The sequence below is a fragment of the Leptidea sinapis genome, chromosome 16 (genome assembly GCF_905404315.1).
Source record: "Leptidea sinapis chromosome 16, ilLepSina1.1, whole genome shotgun sequence".
Classification (NCBI taxonomy): domain Eukaryota; kingdom Metazoa; phylum Arthropoda; class Insecta; order Lepidoptera; family Pieridae; genus Leptidea; species Leptidea sinapis.
In genome coordinates, this window is record NC_066280.1 from 7664144 (window position 1) to 7680233 (window position 16090).

At 39.8% G+C, this 16090-nt stretch overlaps 1 protein-coding gene across 1 annotated transcript in view; it reads left to right on the top strand.

Annotated features, from left to right (window-relative positions):
- Nucleotides 1–626: 626 nt before the first annotated feature.
- Nucleotides 627–16090, top strand: part of LOC126968680 (ATP-binding cassette sub-family G member 1) — a 71189-nt gene continuing 55725 nt past the window's right edge. Inside the window, exon 1 of the mRNA XM_050813728.1 lies at nt 627–850. The gene's annotated coding sequence lies outside the window, so the exon portion shown is untranslated. The remainder of the gene's footprint in view (nt 851–16090) is intronic.

Consider the following 16090-nt stretch of genomic DNA (forward strand, 5'->3'; position numbering starts at 1 on the left):
GAAATGTACTGCATCCATTGTCCTACCAGTACAGTTAGGCAGACGGCAGACCGTATTTTATTTATCAGTCGAAATAATTCGAACTCGAATTCATATAGTACGCTTACCTACCTTTCTTGTACTACTACATATTCTTTGCCTCTACCAGCTTATGCTTAATGTTTTGCTATACCAGTATGATAGCACTTATAATGGATAGTGTGGCTACTTTGACCTACATTATTATAAAATAAGTAGCTAAATAATAAATAACACAAAACATACAAAATGCGATGTGGAAATGACATTTTAAATTACTGACAATGTAGTAACCTGATCAGTGAGTATAATATCAACAATCAAAGTCGCAATTTTCCGTATATTAAAATGTGCTTTGTGCTCACAATCAAGTCACAATGCTAAATTATTGTACTATATATAGCTATAGTGGTTACCTACCTACTGAATGCAAAGAGACATAAATAAGTATACTTTTACCATTTAATTTACTCATCTGCTTTTCCTGTCCCTACTTAATCGGGTTCATAAACACTAAACAGCTGTGCAGCTTCGGGCAACATCGTCTATTCTCGTAGTGTGACCGAACAATTGATTGGTATGGAGTTCGTTCAGTCTGTATTCGCGATTCACGTTGTTGTTCTCGCCTCTCGCCTCTTAATTTGACTTCCAAGTTTCATTTAGCTTAGTAACATATGATTTTAGATAGAGTAGAGACGTATGTATATAACAGACTATTTATCGTACATAATAAAAAAACAGTTGTCTGTTAGCATTGTGCATCTTTTATACTTTTTTGTGAAATTGTAGTGTGGTGTTCAGCAGTGAGGATTTTAATTCTGCATATTATTAGGTAAGCGCGTTGGGCTCATATTTTCTTTGTTTTTAAATATGTAGAAAAGTAATCATTGGAGAGGCGAAAATAAGTCATGGAATCCCATGCCATAGCATTTAATGTTTCTTATTAAAAAAAAAATATTCATGAAGTGTTATTTTTGAACAGTAGTTGTAACAGTTTTGTAGATCGTTTGCTGCTTTTCTTAACAAGAATAGGTATAGAAAGTAAATAAATAAACCATAAAACAATTTATCTTTTGCTTTTCTTTTAATATAAATTTCCAGTATTCATGCTTGCTTTTACTATTTCTCTAACATTTATAATCAATAAATTTGATTTTGTAGTTTATTATAATTAACTACTAAATTATTAACTCGTACTCGAAATCGAATATCGTATTGTAATATTATCTAAGTATTTTTTATTGATTTAATTGTTAATTAAGTCTAAGTTTAATAAATTTCATTAAAATAAGACTGCAGTAAGATATCCATTGTAAATGGATTTAATATGAATGAGAGTCTAATTTTACTGTTTCGAATGTTCCAAACAAGTTCCAAAACATGACTAATCACCTAATTTTGTTTTTTTTTTCTCTAAACTCCACTGAACCTGTATATTTAAATAAATTGCATAATGCTTAAATATGTAATAGCATTCTATAAAATCAACTTTTTTAATAATTACCTATAGTACTTCTGATAAATATATGGTAGGTAATAAATAGTGCAATCATGTATTTAGATTTATGAAAGACTCTTATATCCGAATCAGTCAAGCTTTATTTGTATAACATAATGTTATGATTGACTACTGCTACACTATGAGAAGGGTATTATCTAGTTAAGATATTCATAAAAACTGTAGATAAAATGGTTATTATTTCTTTTGATTTTAAAATTATTGATTCTAATTGGATTAATTTTAATTGGACATTTTATTGAAGCCCTCGCTACAATGATATTACTTAAGTAACTGTTTTTTTTCCAAATAAATATATATACAAACTATTGCATTTTGAAAGATTAATTTTTGGAATGGGAGTAAAATAGGCAGAAAGATGTACGGATTTAGGCTTTCACAAATATGTGATATTTGTTAACATTTCCAAGAAAGGAGTGTAGGTAGTTCTTAAGTCACCTTATTCTTATTAATTGGATTATTTTTCAATAAAACTAAAGAAATTGCTGTTAAATTTGCAAGATTGTTCTATATTTTAAGATTACTTTTATTCCACTTAAAGAAAAGGTCCCCATGCTCAGCTCCTTTCCACAATAAGTAAAATTAATGTAAATTTTTTAATAATAAATATTAATGTAAGTATGTATATATTTAATATAAGTACTTAATAACATTATATTTCTCTAATTAATCCTATTCCTATAGGTACAAACATGTAAATTTCTTATTTTTAGAACATCATTCATTCATTAATTAGGTGATAATTTGCTTTACATCATTAATATTTCTATTAACTGTAATTAACCTATGTTATAATTCAAAGTGTACAACTTATATATTATTGAATTACGAAGAATATTTAAGGTCATAAGGGTTATAAAGGTCAAAGTATTACATGGCCACTGCAAACTTGTATGAATAACGAATTCAAAGAAGCAGATTGTTATCTTGGAGTTAGCCAAAAAGTTTTGTTACCTGCTCAGTGGATAAAAATTAAAATACTTCTTCCTTCAGCTGATTATGAAAGAAATGTATTAATATTTTATATCTAAGCTTTTAACACATCATGATGTCGGTGGATGCAACTACGGAGTACAGTTTATTATACACCTACAAACATGGAATTACTATTAACTAAACCCTGGTAACTATCCGTGAAACACCTTATTATATCACTCACTAACAGATGTTTTAATAATTTGATAATTTAACATCTAATGAAAAAATGGCCCACACAGCCAAGGGTTTGTAAGCTTATCAATAAGTACAGACAAGCTTATAAACATAATAAATTAAGCAATAGAAAATAATTTTTCATGTTGGACATGTCATCATGTCATGTGCATATGCGAACACTAATGATGGCTGTAGATATGCAAGTACAAATAGGTAATACATGAAACAGCATTAAACACTTGTAGGTATTTCCTGGTGGGCGGCTATTTTGTTATTTGATCTGTACTCATGAAACACTTTAAATGTCACATGGATAAAACTTATACTATTCATGTGTAGGTACTAAGTAGGTATATAAAATTGTTTGTTTTTTTAACAAATTCTGTGATAAATACTTACTGCAGACTTTGAAATAAGCTTTGCTGGTTTAAAGTTAATATTTTTTTATGGAAGAGGAGGACATACGATTGTACCAGATGTTAAGTGATCACCGCCGCCCACGGTCTCTTACAACACCAGAGGAATCATAGAGCTGCGGGCGTTTTAGACAAGTGTAGTGCGCTTTTTTGAAAGTACATATCGTTCTGGAAACACCTCACAAGGAAGCTCATTCCATAATTGACAACCTGTATAGCCGAGTGGTTAGCGATCCTACCTACTAAGCTAGAGGTCCCGGGTTCGAATCCCGGTAGGTGCAAGCATTTATATGATGAATATGGATGTTTGTTTCCGAGTCATGGATGTTTAAATGTATTTATGTAAGTATATTGTATTAAATATATCGTTGTCTTGTAACCCATAACACAGGCTATATATATATGCTTAACTTGGGGCTAGATAATTTGTGTAAAAAGTGTGTCAATATTATTATTATTATAATTTGAACTCTTAGAGAAACGCCAGACATCAAGATGGTGGGCATGATATCCTAGTTTGTGTTGTTCGGCAGGGATTAAGTCAAATAGCTCTTCGGAATACACCACGTGATAAATGCGGATAAAACAGACAATGAAGCGTCTCTACGCAACGCCAAGTGATATGGCACGTAGACCGTCCTTTAGGCTGGCAAAGCTCTTTTGATCCAGTGGCAGACTTCGTTATGCTCCCTTCTATCTATAAAAGACATCGAGTGTACGGGTCACCACGATGGTAGGTGATCACTGCCGCCTATACTTGTAACACCAGAGGAATTGTACATACTACGCTCCTGTTGCCATATCTTTTAGGTAGTTGATACGCACTTCGGATGAACCCGTGTGATATATATATAATCCTACTAATATCTCCCCTCTCTTGGCATGCGTCCGTGCAGAATGGGATGTCGCTATGCCAACTTAATGGCTGACAGGCTTGCCCTGCATGTTTCAGTATGACAACTCGCTCTGTTGTCCCTACTTAAGCATTTTATTGTGATAAAACCTTTAGTTGCGAATGCAACGGACTACTAGTATTAAGATAATTCCATTATTTCGCTGTACGGAGACGAAAGTTCCTTGAAAACATCACAGCGGTGAACGCCTCACATCCATTCAGACGATGAGGATATTTAAGTATATAACTCTTCCCCTACACTGCTCGAGAAGTGCATTATAGTAAATAGTTAGAGAGGTACTTCCGTCAACGTCAGGCGACATCCAAAAGTTGTCGGCTTTAGCATAAGTTGAAAAATTTACTATACCCGTTAAAATAGAATCTAAATATTTGTTCCTGAGCACAAAGAGTAAACAGTCAGTGCTCATTGAACTTTATATATGAAAACGAGTTTACAAAGGTCAATCTTTCAATTCTTGTGAAATATTTAAATTATTCCGTTTTATATATTTATGTCTTTGTTGCATATTGAAACGGTTTTTTTCCCACGAATATAACAGGACAAGTAATACTAATATGTCCGCTCCGATTTGTTTCCTTGTCTTAATAGCGATTACGTAAATTCTCGTCATAATAAAACGAGAATCCGAACAAAGAGATATTAATGGTGTTTCTTTATTGTTAGCATTTGATGTACAGACTATTCTTTGTTTCGAAGGGACGACACGAGCAGGACGTTCAGCTGATGGTACTTGATACGCCCTGCCCATTACAATGCAGTACCGCGAAGGATTCTTGTAAAACCCAAAAATTCTGAACAGTATTACAATTTCGCTCGTCACCTTGAGACAAATTACGATTTTAAGTCTCATTTGCCCAGTAATTTCACTAGCTACGGCGCCCTTCAAGCCGAAACACAATAATGCTTACACATTACTGCTTCACGGCAGAAATAGGCACCGTTGTGGTACCCATAATCTAGCCGGCATCCGTGCAAATGAGCCTCCCACTGGTAGGTTATATAGGTTATAGGTTATCACGGGCTATTATCCGCAACTCGACGACTACAGCGCGCCTATTTTGCGTGGTGAGGAGGGCGGCTAATCCTGCCACCCTAGTTCCTCAAGGTAATGTATCAAACCTCTGATGTCACCCATGACCTCGGGGAGAGTCCTCGGTGACCCCAGGTGTTTGGCCCGGTATGAGGCCACACTCCTACACTCCAAAATGACGTGTGCGGCCGTTTCGTCCGCCTCCGTGCAGGCTCTGCACAGTGGGCTGTCGGTGACACCTATATTGAACAGATGCTTGTTAAAAGGGCCATGACCCGTTAGTACATGAGTTATTTTCCGTAACCTAGGTCGTGGAAGTTTTACTAGCTTGCGAGAGAGCTTGGGGTCTATTTGTGGTAGAGCTTCTTTTGCTTGTCTACACCCACTTACGTTCATCCAGTACTTATTATGTAATTCCTTGGTGTGTTGGCGTATTACCTTCGTAGGCCAGCTAGGCGGGAGAGGGATAGTTGGTTCTGGTCCTTTTGCTGTCATCGCTGAGCCTCTCCTGGCCAATTCATCAGCGGCATCATTCCCTCGTGAGTTACTGTGTCCCTTTATCCATTGAAGAGTTACTTGGTTGTTATTTTCGCATAACTCCCTCAGACATTGGTGACAGTTGTATATTAGCTTAGAGGTGATAGTGTGGCTTTGTAGGGCTTGTAGTACTGATTTGCTATCTGAAAGGATGCGGATGGAGTAGTCTTTTACCTTTCGAGTCAAAGTAGCAGTGACTGCTTCTATGATACCCATACATTCTGCTTGGAAGACAGTGTTATGAGCTCCTAGTGATGCAGCTATTCTTATATTTAGGTCATCCGAGAACACTCCGTATCCCGTGCCCGACCTTGTCTTTGAGCCATCTGTGAAAATCCTGAGGTTTTTTGTACTGAGGTCCCCTTTCAGTTCTTCATGCAGCTGTATTTTGTATCTCTTATCGAATATGTATTCCTTTGGAGATCTATCACTTACTGCCAACAGCAGAGGCTCCTTTTCAATCACCTCATTTAGAACCTCTGGGTGTGGGGATTGAGTGGTTTTCCAAAGATTTAATGTCTTCAACCTTACTGCGGCGCAGGCCGCCTCTTGTTTTATATAGAGGTGTAGTGCCGGAAGATTCAGCATAGCTTCTACAGCCGCGGTAGGTGTAGTTCGCATACATCCTGTGATAGCCATACCCGCTAGTCTTTGGAATCGTTGCAGTTTATTACAAGTAGTGATCAGCTTGGTGCGTGGCCACCATACAACTGCGCCGTAACTTATCATAGGTCGTATCACAGCTGTGTAGAGCCATAGTACGATGTTCGGGGCAAGTCCCCATGTCTTTCCCAACATTCTACGGCATTGCCAGAAGGTTACGGTAGCTGTATTTATTTTTGTTTCCAAGTGGGCCGCCCAGTTTAACTTGCTGTCAAGTATAACTCCTAAGTATTTCACTTCGCTGTTTAGTTGGAGTTCGGTGTTAAACAGTTTTGGCAGTTTATAGTTACCCAGGACTCTTTTGTTTGTAAACATTACCAATTCTGTTTTATGTGGGTTGACTGATAGGTCGTTATCTATGCACCATCTTTCCACGATTTTCAATGCTGCATTTGTTACTTCACATGTAGTACTGGCAAACTTTCCGCTTATTAATATAGTTAGGTCGTCTGCGTAGCCTACCGTAAAGTAGTGATTTTCGTTTAGAGTGGTAATTAGATCATTTACTACCAAGTTCCATAAAAGAGGTGAGATAACTCCTCCTTGGGGGCAGCCTTTAGCTACAAATGCTTTCTGTGTCTCACTTTCATTTAGTAAAATCACTCTGTGTTTGAGCATGTTTTCAATCCATGATGACAGAGTTGTACATACTCCATGGCGGTGTAATGCTTCTTTTATTTTTGTAAATTTTGTCTTATCGAAGGCTCCTTCAATGTCCACGAAAGTTCCTAGACAAAAGGTTTTTTCCGAAAGTGCGCCCTCTATAACGTTCACTACAGCGTGGAGTGCAGATTCGGTGCTTTTACCCTGACTGTATGCGTGTTGGTTGGGGTGTAGGGGTATGTTCTTAAGGTAATTCTCCCTCAGTTCTCTTTCACACAACCTTTCTAGGGTCTTTAGGGTAAAAGAGGTAAGGCTTATGGGTCTGTAAGATTTAGCGTTTGAATAGTCACTTTTACCTGGTTTAGGTATGAAGATCACTTTAACTTCCCTCCATATCCTAGGGATGTATCTATGCGCTAGACACGCCCTGAAAATGTTGATCAGCCGGTTGTGGAGACCTTCTCCTCCCCATTGCAACAAGGCGGGAAAGATCCCATCAGGTCCTGCTGACTTAAAGGGGTGAAAGGAATTTATAGCCCACTTTATTTTATCGGTTGTCACCAACTTGTGTGCTTGTTGCCAGTCAGCTTCCTCAGCGGTTATGTTTTCATTTACCCACTCGATATGCTGCATTATTTTGCATCCTGGAAAGTGAGTTTCCGTCAGGACTCGCTCTGTTTCCTCTGGTGAGTTGGTAAATGTACCGTCAGGTTTCAGCAGGGATCCAAGGATTTGCCTGGGTTGGTTAGAGATTAATTTCCTTGCCCTGTTGGCCTGGTTATGGCATTGGATGCTGCTGCAAAATTTACGCCAGCCTTCTGATCTTCTGTATCTGATGCGTTTCTTGTATTCAGACTTACACTCTTTGTAGATGTCCCAGTCGTATTGATCGCCTGTGTTCATTGCGCGGTTCAGATGTCTCCTCACTTTTTTCCTGAGCCTTTCTAATTCAGGTCCCCACCAGGTCTGGGGTCTTGGTCTGTCTGATTGAGGGCTGGTGAGGGGACATGTAGCATGATAACTGGCAGTCATGAATTCGTATATTTTTTCTATTTGGTTTTCGATGTTGTCTACTCCGATTATTCTGGCTGGGAGTGTTTCGTCCTTTAGACGCGATTCCATCAGCGACTTGTACTGAGTAAGATTCGTTCTGCGGGGTTTCCTCTTGGGAGGCGGTGTAGTGATGTTTACCTCCATGTTAAAAAGTATCCATTTGTGGTCTGAGCAGGATGCTTCTTTCGACACATGCCAATTGGATATATAATCAGACACTCCCTCTGTTGCTAAGGTGATGTCTATAATTGTTTTGCTCCTTCTATTTACAAAGGTGGGTTCTGAACCTACATTCAAGATATTAAGGTTAGTAGAAAAAAGGTATTCAGTGAGTTGCTTACCCCTTTCGTTGGTTGTTTGCATGCCCCAGAGCGGGTGATGTGCATTGCAGTCTGCAGCCACAATAAGCTCGCTCTTGGTTGTCTCGCAGTAGTTCACCAGTTTGACAAGTTCTTCCGGCGGTGGGTCTTCCCCGTCCGGCATATAGACGGAGGCGACCACTATCGCTCTCTGGTGAGTTGGAAGGATGTGTCTGTCCAGTATTTTTATTGCGCATAAGTCTCTGTAACAAAAATCTGTTAGGGGTTGCACATGTAGATTATTAGAAATGTAGATACAGGCTCTAGGGTGTTCTGGTCCTGAGTAATGTATAAGCTTACCTCCGATATTGGAGAGATGGCATATCCGGCCCCGCCTAACCCACGGCTCCTGGATTAGGGCGAGAGCTGTAGGGTTAACCTCCAACCATTTCCGAAGTTGGGCCGTTGCGGTTTCGCTATGGTGGAGGTTTATTTGGATGGTGCTGCACTTAGAAGGGGATGCCATCTTTGGATAGCACACCCTCCTCGCCATCACCGATGCAGAGCTCTTCAATGCCCTTGGTGCAGTCGGCATCGCCTTTGGTGCCCGTCGCCAGAAGCTCTTCGAGCTCCTTTAGGCTGTCGAGCACTTCCTCCGATGGAGAGCTAGTGGCGCAGTTGCCGTCTGCTGGGTCAATTGCTTGAGCGTCCATGGGTTCCGGCAGTGCATCACTGTCGTCTATATTATTCCCAGTTGTTGTCGATGCCTCACCGTTTGTATCCTTAGAGGGGGGGGTCTCGGTGTATTTACCTCCTGGCCCCTGGAACTTCAGATATACTGAGCCCAGCATGAATGATAGCCGGCGCTCATGCTCCAAGATTGTGGGGATTTGGTCCTCCGGGATGCTTACCACGATGAAGCTGTGGTCGTTGTGGTGATAAAGGGCGTGTAACAACCAGCTGTCTACTTTGGCCCAAGAGTTCTGGAACCGTAGCATCCCGCCGATTGCTTTGGTGTCCTTCCATTCACCTGGTAGTAGAATGCCACACCTGACGCGGTTGGGAATTTCCCAGATGTTTTTTACTGCCAGGGTGTCACCGTTAGGGAGTTGGATTTCCGGGACAGCTATTTTCAGCCACTCCAATGTTTTAAGATTAGAGCACCACAGTTTTAGGATGCCCCCATCATAGACGGGTTTGCCCAGAAACGCAGGCCCTTCTCTGTCTTCATTCATAGCGGCCATCATGGCTGACATGAGCTTATCTTCAAGCTTGCTTTGTATAAGCTGTGCCATATTCGCGTCAATATGCCCTGTAGTGGTAGATGTTATGGCCACAACAGGGTCGGTTTTCGCAGCGTTGGCGTATGTTGTCGGTTTGGGCCTATTTAGCAATTTGGCCCTCTTGTGGTCACCCCTCGGAGAGTTGGTGTCGTCCAAGCGAGTGCGTTTGGTGGATGTCGAGGGTTGGGCTACTCCACCTGCTTTGTTGGAAGGAGGCCTTCGGTTGTCTGGGGCCTTCCTAGGATCATACCGGGCTTGCCTGACCGGCATATCCGAACCTCGTGAGGTGCTGGGTTGCGGTTCGGGTTCAGAGGAGGGCATTGAGGCGCTAGCTTTCTGAGCGTTGGCCTTGCGAAGGCGAGCTGCTATGCGCCTTTGCCTCCTGTTGGGTCGATGGCGATCTGTGTTGTCATGTGCCGAGTGACTTTCCCCTATTCGGGGTTTGTTTTGGTTTCGGCCCTTGTAAGATACGAGGGTCCAACCTGCCTCCAGTCTGCTGACTGATTGGGCAGACACTGCTGATGCGGCGTCTGTGCCCATAGACGGTTCCCTATTAGGCTCCTTGGTCTGTAATTTCTGGGTGCCAGCAGTTGCTGAACACGCTCCAGAGGTTTGTGTGGTCCCGGTGGATTTCTCCGCCGGGGAATTATTTTGTTTAGGGGTTTTTTTGGATCTTGTGTTGTCCATAGTTTACCGGGTAAAGAACTTCGTTTCCCTTGCTCCCCACCCTCCACCGAGCCCGCAACTGGGGATGGTTAACTTAACCATCAGGGCTGCAAGGGGAATATAGGTCCAGCTGGTTGGCCTCTTGCGCGACATCGGGAGCTCGAGATGAGCGGCTGATGGATTCGATCCTATCCATCAGTTCCTCCACCCATTCTTACCCCGTCAGCATGGCTGAGCACCTCCCCTTGCGGGGACCAGCCGAACCTCGCCTGTGGCCCTGCCAAGGCGGGGACACTTGACCATTACCCTCGTGGCGGCTACTCACGGGGCTACCGTTTAGCTTGAAATCAGGACCGAAGGAAGCGTATTACGTTACAGGGGTAACTAATCCCCGACCCCTGTCCCGCTCAACCTCCCAGGACTCCGTCATCCCCGCGTACGGCGATCAACTGCGCAGGCCAAAGACGCAGGTGGATGCTGTAAAATCTTCCGGTTGGCACCCACTAACCGCCGGAAGAGTGGAGCAGATATTAGCCACTGGCCAGCAAAGGACTGCCATTACGCAGCAATTAGTGAAAATCGAGCGCAATAACAAATCAGTCACAGGCGCAATGTTTCCAGGGTGCACCGGAGAGGTAGGTGTCACTCTATTCAGAACGCCTAAGAGAGGTTTCATCGTGGATCGACACCACCGCCCACACGTGGAGGTTTCTGCTAAGCACCCCCTCCCACTGGTAAAACTCTCCCCAGACCACAGGTTATGTTATGAGGTTGTAACGGGTAATCTCTGGACTCTCTCACTCTTCTACTGAACCAATTTTGAAAATTAAGCTACCAATAGAAAGTTAAAAATTATTATTAAACAACTTCGTGTTAGTTGTAATTGCAAAGTAAGTCAGAGAAAAAATGCTCAAATGAAAACGTTTCTTACGAACGCTGTTTTAACGATGACATAATAAATAAAGTGATTGTTTAGTATAAAGAAACACTAGACTGGATGTCTATGAGGTAATGATAAGATATATGATTGTTTTGTAGCAGCATTGGAACACCCAACTAATATTGTTACATTGGTGAATGCGAACGAAGTCGTGAGTTACAGCTAGTCACTTATTTCCTTGAGCATTTAGCAGGTTACAAGCTGAGATGAACCAGGTCATAATGACTTACTATTTAGGTGATAAATGAGTCTATAGGGATCACATGAACAATAGAGAAATCAGTTAAAAATATATTTTTTCAGTTAGATCAAAAAATACACATATATGAAGGTTAAAGTCGTTTTACCATTTTACATTGCCACTCTTTTAGTACACAAAAAAATCACAAAATTTTAATAGAATCTATTCGAAGTGATGTAACAAAAATATTCAATCGCTTCAACTTACTTGAATAAAGCCGATAGCTTTTGGAAGTCGCCTGCGTAGGTAGAGGCCGGTTAGGGGATCACTCTAATGACTAGTACATTTCTCGATTATCTGTCACCAACTCACCAGCCTATTGTATACTTAATGCTTCCAAAAAATCTAAGAACAACTACAAAGTGGAGCAAAAACTCAAAAATAAACTCTTGGGATCTATTTTGGATCGTAAAATTAATTAATTCTAATCATTACTTGAACTTACAAAATACATTAAAGGGTGTCTTCTCTCTCAGTTCGCCATTGTTTCCGAAGCGTGGTGGTGGTGGTAGTGTATCATTTGATATCAAAAAGAATTTCTAAAGGAATCAATGTCGAGGGGGCTAGTTAATAGACACTACAAGCCGGGCTACAGTAACCCTCCAAACTCCAAATACCTGCTTTATTGCACAAATTTAACCTGACGTTTGGCTCTTCATAATGTAAAAGTAAACAAAACATTGCGATAAAAACCTCGCGCATGTAAAAGAGATTCTAAATGATAAATATTTATTTTACAAATTTAAATAAGGATTACTCAAAAACAAATATTTCCTGGAAGAAGTTTTATGGAATTTCCGCACACTATTTTTCGTTCAATAATATCGCTTTGTCTTGCTTGTCGTCAACAGGCGGTTTGCGTTGTATGAAACAAGATGACCGAAAGGCCATGTTCGCGTTGACGATAGACAGAACCGGACAGGGCCTCTCTTATTTGTCTTCTACCGAAATTATCGCGGTAATTAAATTAAAAACCAATGTAACCAAATAATAGTCGCGTGTTATTACATATATAGCTTTGTAAGTATCATATGAATATATATTGGAACGGGGCTTAGACCTGATTAAATATTATATTTTTAATTATCTGTGTTGAATATTTTTAGCTTGCTTAGTTAGAATTTTAGAAGTGTATTATATGTCTGGTTATAGTTGAAAAACCAATTAACACGCGCGTTCTTCAAAAAAACTACGAATTTGTTGTTATTAAATAAAATAATAAAGTTGTTTAAACAAATCTAATTGGAACTTTAATTTGTTGTACCTTCAAAAACCGTCATCCTAAAATACCGCCCTAAAATACCGGTAACGCTCCTGTGATACCTCTGCTATGGCGGGAGAACGCTCGTTTGTCCGTGAAAGAAACTGGATTTTCAACCAGGAAATAAGTCAGTTTCGCTAATTCTGACTCACTTGCACAGAAAGAAGGAAAATGTCTATAAGCAAGATGGTCTTTTCGATACTGAAGTACTCTCTGCAGGCAGCCATCCAAACCGGTTGCTATTAGTTATGTTTTTCTCCGAATATTTTTAAGATACTTATCCAATTTTTTTGGTTAACTCATTTTTCTAAGTAAATTTATATTTAGTTATGCCTTTATTGACCTCGAGGGATTTACTGAGATTATTCGTGGAATACCTTTGTACATATTTGCAGAATTTTAATGCTGCGTTAATCAATTTATTTTTATGCTACCAATCTTGTAAAGTGGAATCGGTACCTATTCTAGTTGATATTGTAAAATTTGCCATATCAAGCTGATATAATTCGTTGATACTACAAAATCCATGCAGGTGTAGATAAAGAATAATTCGTTCCATTTTAATAAGATTTTTTTATTAGAAGATTCTGCTTAAGCTTTTCTCGGCACCTCTTCTGGAAACGGTTTTTGTGCTACTTTTTTCCTTGCCAGATAAGAACAGTTTGTTTATCACACACACACACACTCACACCTCGTTCCCGTCGGGGTAGACAGAGACAACAGAACGCCACTTCTATTCTTACAAACCTCACGCTTCCTCTACATCCATTACTCTATTCATACATGCTCGCCGGTTGCGGGTTCTTCGGACCTTTCCTTTTCTCAAAACGTCCTCAATTTGGTCGACGAATGTTCTACGAGGTCTCCCGCGACCGACTTGCCCACACACTTGCCTTATATATTTGTATAGGTCATTCTTTCCCCACTCATTCGCTCCAGGAGCCCTATTACAAAAAAACCGAAATACAAAGTTTCGGTCGACGGATCGTTTATTTTCCTACTACGAAAGTGTTTCGGATCCGAAGATCGATACGAAGTTCGCGATTAGACATTTTATCTTATTCCCAAATTCGTAACTTCACTAATTTATGGTTATGTCTATGGTTTCGAAACGAAATCCGTCCGCACTATTCGGGTCCGAAAAACTCTGGTAACAGGATATAATGCGAAGTTCTTCGTTCTTTCGTTTTGGACCGAAACTTCGGCTTTCAATTTTGGTAATAGACCTCCAGCTTGTTAATCAATAGATATATTTTTCATATCTTTGTTTACCTACCCAGTTAGCACTGTTGTAATATTTTTTATGTAATACGAGATAAATCAGCTGATCATCTAGTCGTTCTGATGAACACCAGTCGATGAATCACAGTGCGTTACCGGCCTTTTCAGTAGTGTGTTGGTACGCTTTATTCGAGGTTACGAAATTTCGTATTACTGACTATTTTAAATCAATTTATTTACTGTCTTATTCATAATGACTTAGCCGAGATTTAAGACATCGCTAATATACGCTTGTTAAAAAATGGTATTCATAGTCTCATATTAGAGCTAAAACGCTCATTATCTCTTCGATAAAGCTGACGTGACTTATAGGAGCTTCTATAAACCTATTTTAAGCACTCGAACGCAGAAAAACATGGCCGACATCGATCAGCTGTTCGTTAAATAATGTGATAAATAGTTTCCCGCTTCTGGTTGGCACTCAACGGCAGTTTTGATGGCAGACGTCGGACGTCTGATTGGCTCCTCGGGGGATGGGAGATTTATCTAACGAATATGAATAAGGAATTTTATCGAACGTATGATAGGCTTAAAACACGTTTTAACTAATATAGCTTTTTATTATGAATATGGCAGTTAAAGTTCTAATCGAGTGGTTGACTCTAACATACTTTGAGTTATTTATGTGTTGTAAATAACTTTCAATTTAGCAAGAATAAGCTGCAAGTTATTTTTTTGCTTTGAATGTCTACTGGCCTGTGTGTAGAAATCTTAAGTTGAGATATAGAGCTTAGACTTTGCTCAGACTTTACTTACGTAAAACATAGCTGAGTGTATGTAGTAAGCATAATGAAAATACGGGACGAGACGAGCAGGACGTTCGGCTACTGGCAATTTATACGTCCTGCCCATGACAATGCAGTGCCGCTCAGGATTCTTGAAAAGCCCAAAAATTCTGAGTGGCACTACAATTACTGCGCTCGTCACCTTGAGACATAAGATGTTAAGTCTTATATGTCCAGTAATTTCACAAGCTACGGCGCTCTTCGGACCGAAATACAGTAAAGTGTATGTAGTGGGACCTAGTGCTCTGTGAACGGCTGGATCACTTGGCGTTGCGTAGAGACGTCGCTTCATTGTGTGTCTTCTACCGCATTTATCACGGGAAGTGTTCCGAAGAGCAGTTTTACCTGATTCCTGCCGCCGAATTCCACCTTCGCACGACACGCCACAAGTTAGGATATCATCCCCACCATCTGGATGTGTGGCGGTCCTCCACAGTGCGGTTTTCAAGTAGCTTTCTTCCTAGTACTACGAAGCTGTGGAATGAGCTTCCTTGTGTGGTATTTCCGGGACGATACGACATGGGTACCTTCAAAAAAAGCTCGTACATCTTCCTTAAAGGCCGGCAACGCTCTTGTGATTCCTCTGGTGTTACAAGATAATGTGGGCGGCGGTGATCACTTAACACCAGGTGACCCGTACGCTCGTTTGTCCTCCTATTCCATAAAAAAAAGTGCATAACACTGAAGTAAACATAATATATTATACCGCATCCCCAGTGCCACAATTGACCGGGATTTTTCATATGTTAGCAGAAATAAATTTAAATCATTATGGAAACGAGTCTCAACTGCGAGTTGTGACCTACTTATACAGTAATCTCTTAACCTAAATAGGCGGCACTCAGTGAGCGCTTTTAAAAAAACTATTGTGCAGTTTTACGCAAATTATTTATATTTAAATAGTAAAGTTGTTGCTTGGTTATAATTAGTTCTTCGGTTTCAGTTTAGTAAAGTGTCGTTTCTTGTATACTGTATCCTGTGTCTATAACTGTCATAGGTATATTAAAAAAAATATATATTTAAAGGATTAAAACGCGTGTAACATTTGGGCGCGAGTGGGACAAACCCACCACTTCGTAGATTTATCGAGGACTGATGACAATACATTAATTTGAAAAAATTATTCTATTTATCAATTTGCAAAAAAGATTTTTCTTAATTTACATAATTTTTTAATCTATCGTCGATAAGGCAGGAATCGATGTTCATTTTAAACTTCAACCAATATCATTTCAACCAAAGCGTGTTTTTTGTTTTTTAAACTACTGTTATTACATTAGAGTTTGCGTAAGAGTTATATTTTTTTAGTTATGTTTTCAGGTGGACTGAAATGTTGAAACACAGTAACAATTACACGCGTTTTAATCCTTTAAAAGTGTTTCATTTAAATGTGTAACACTCGTGTTTCTCAATGAAAATATTA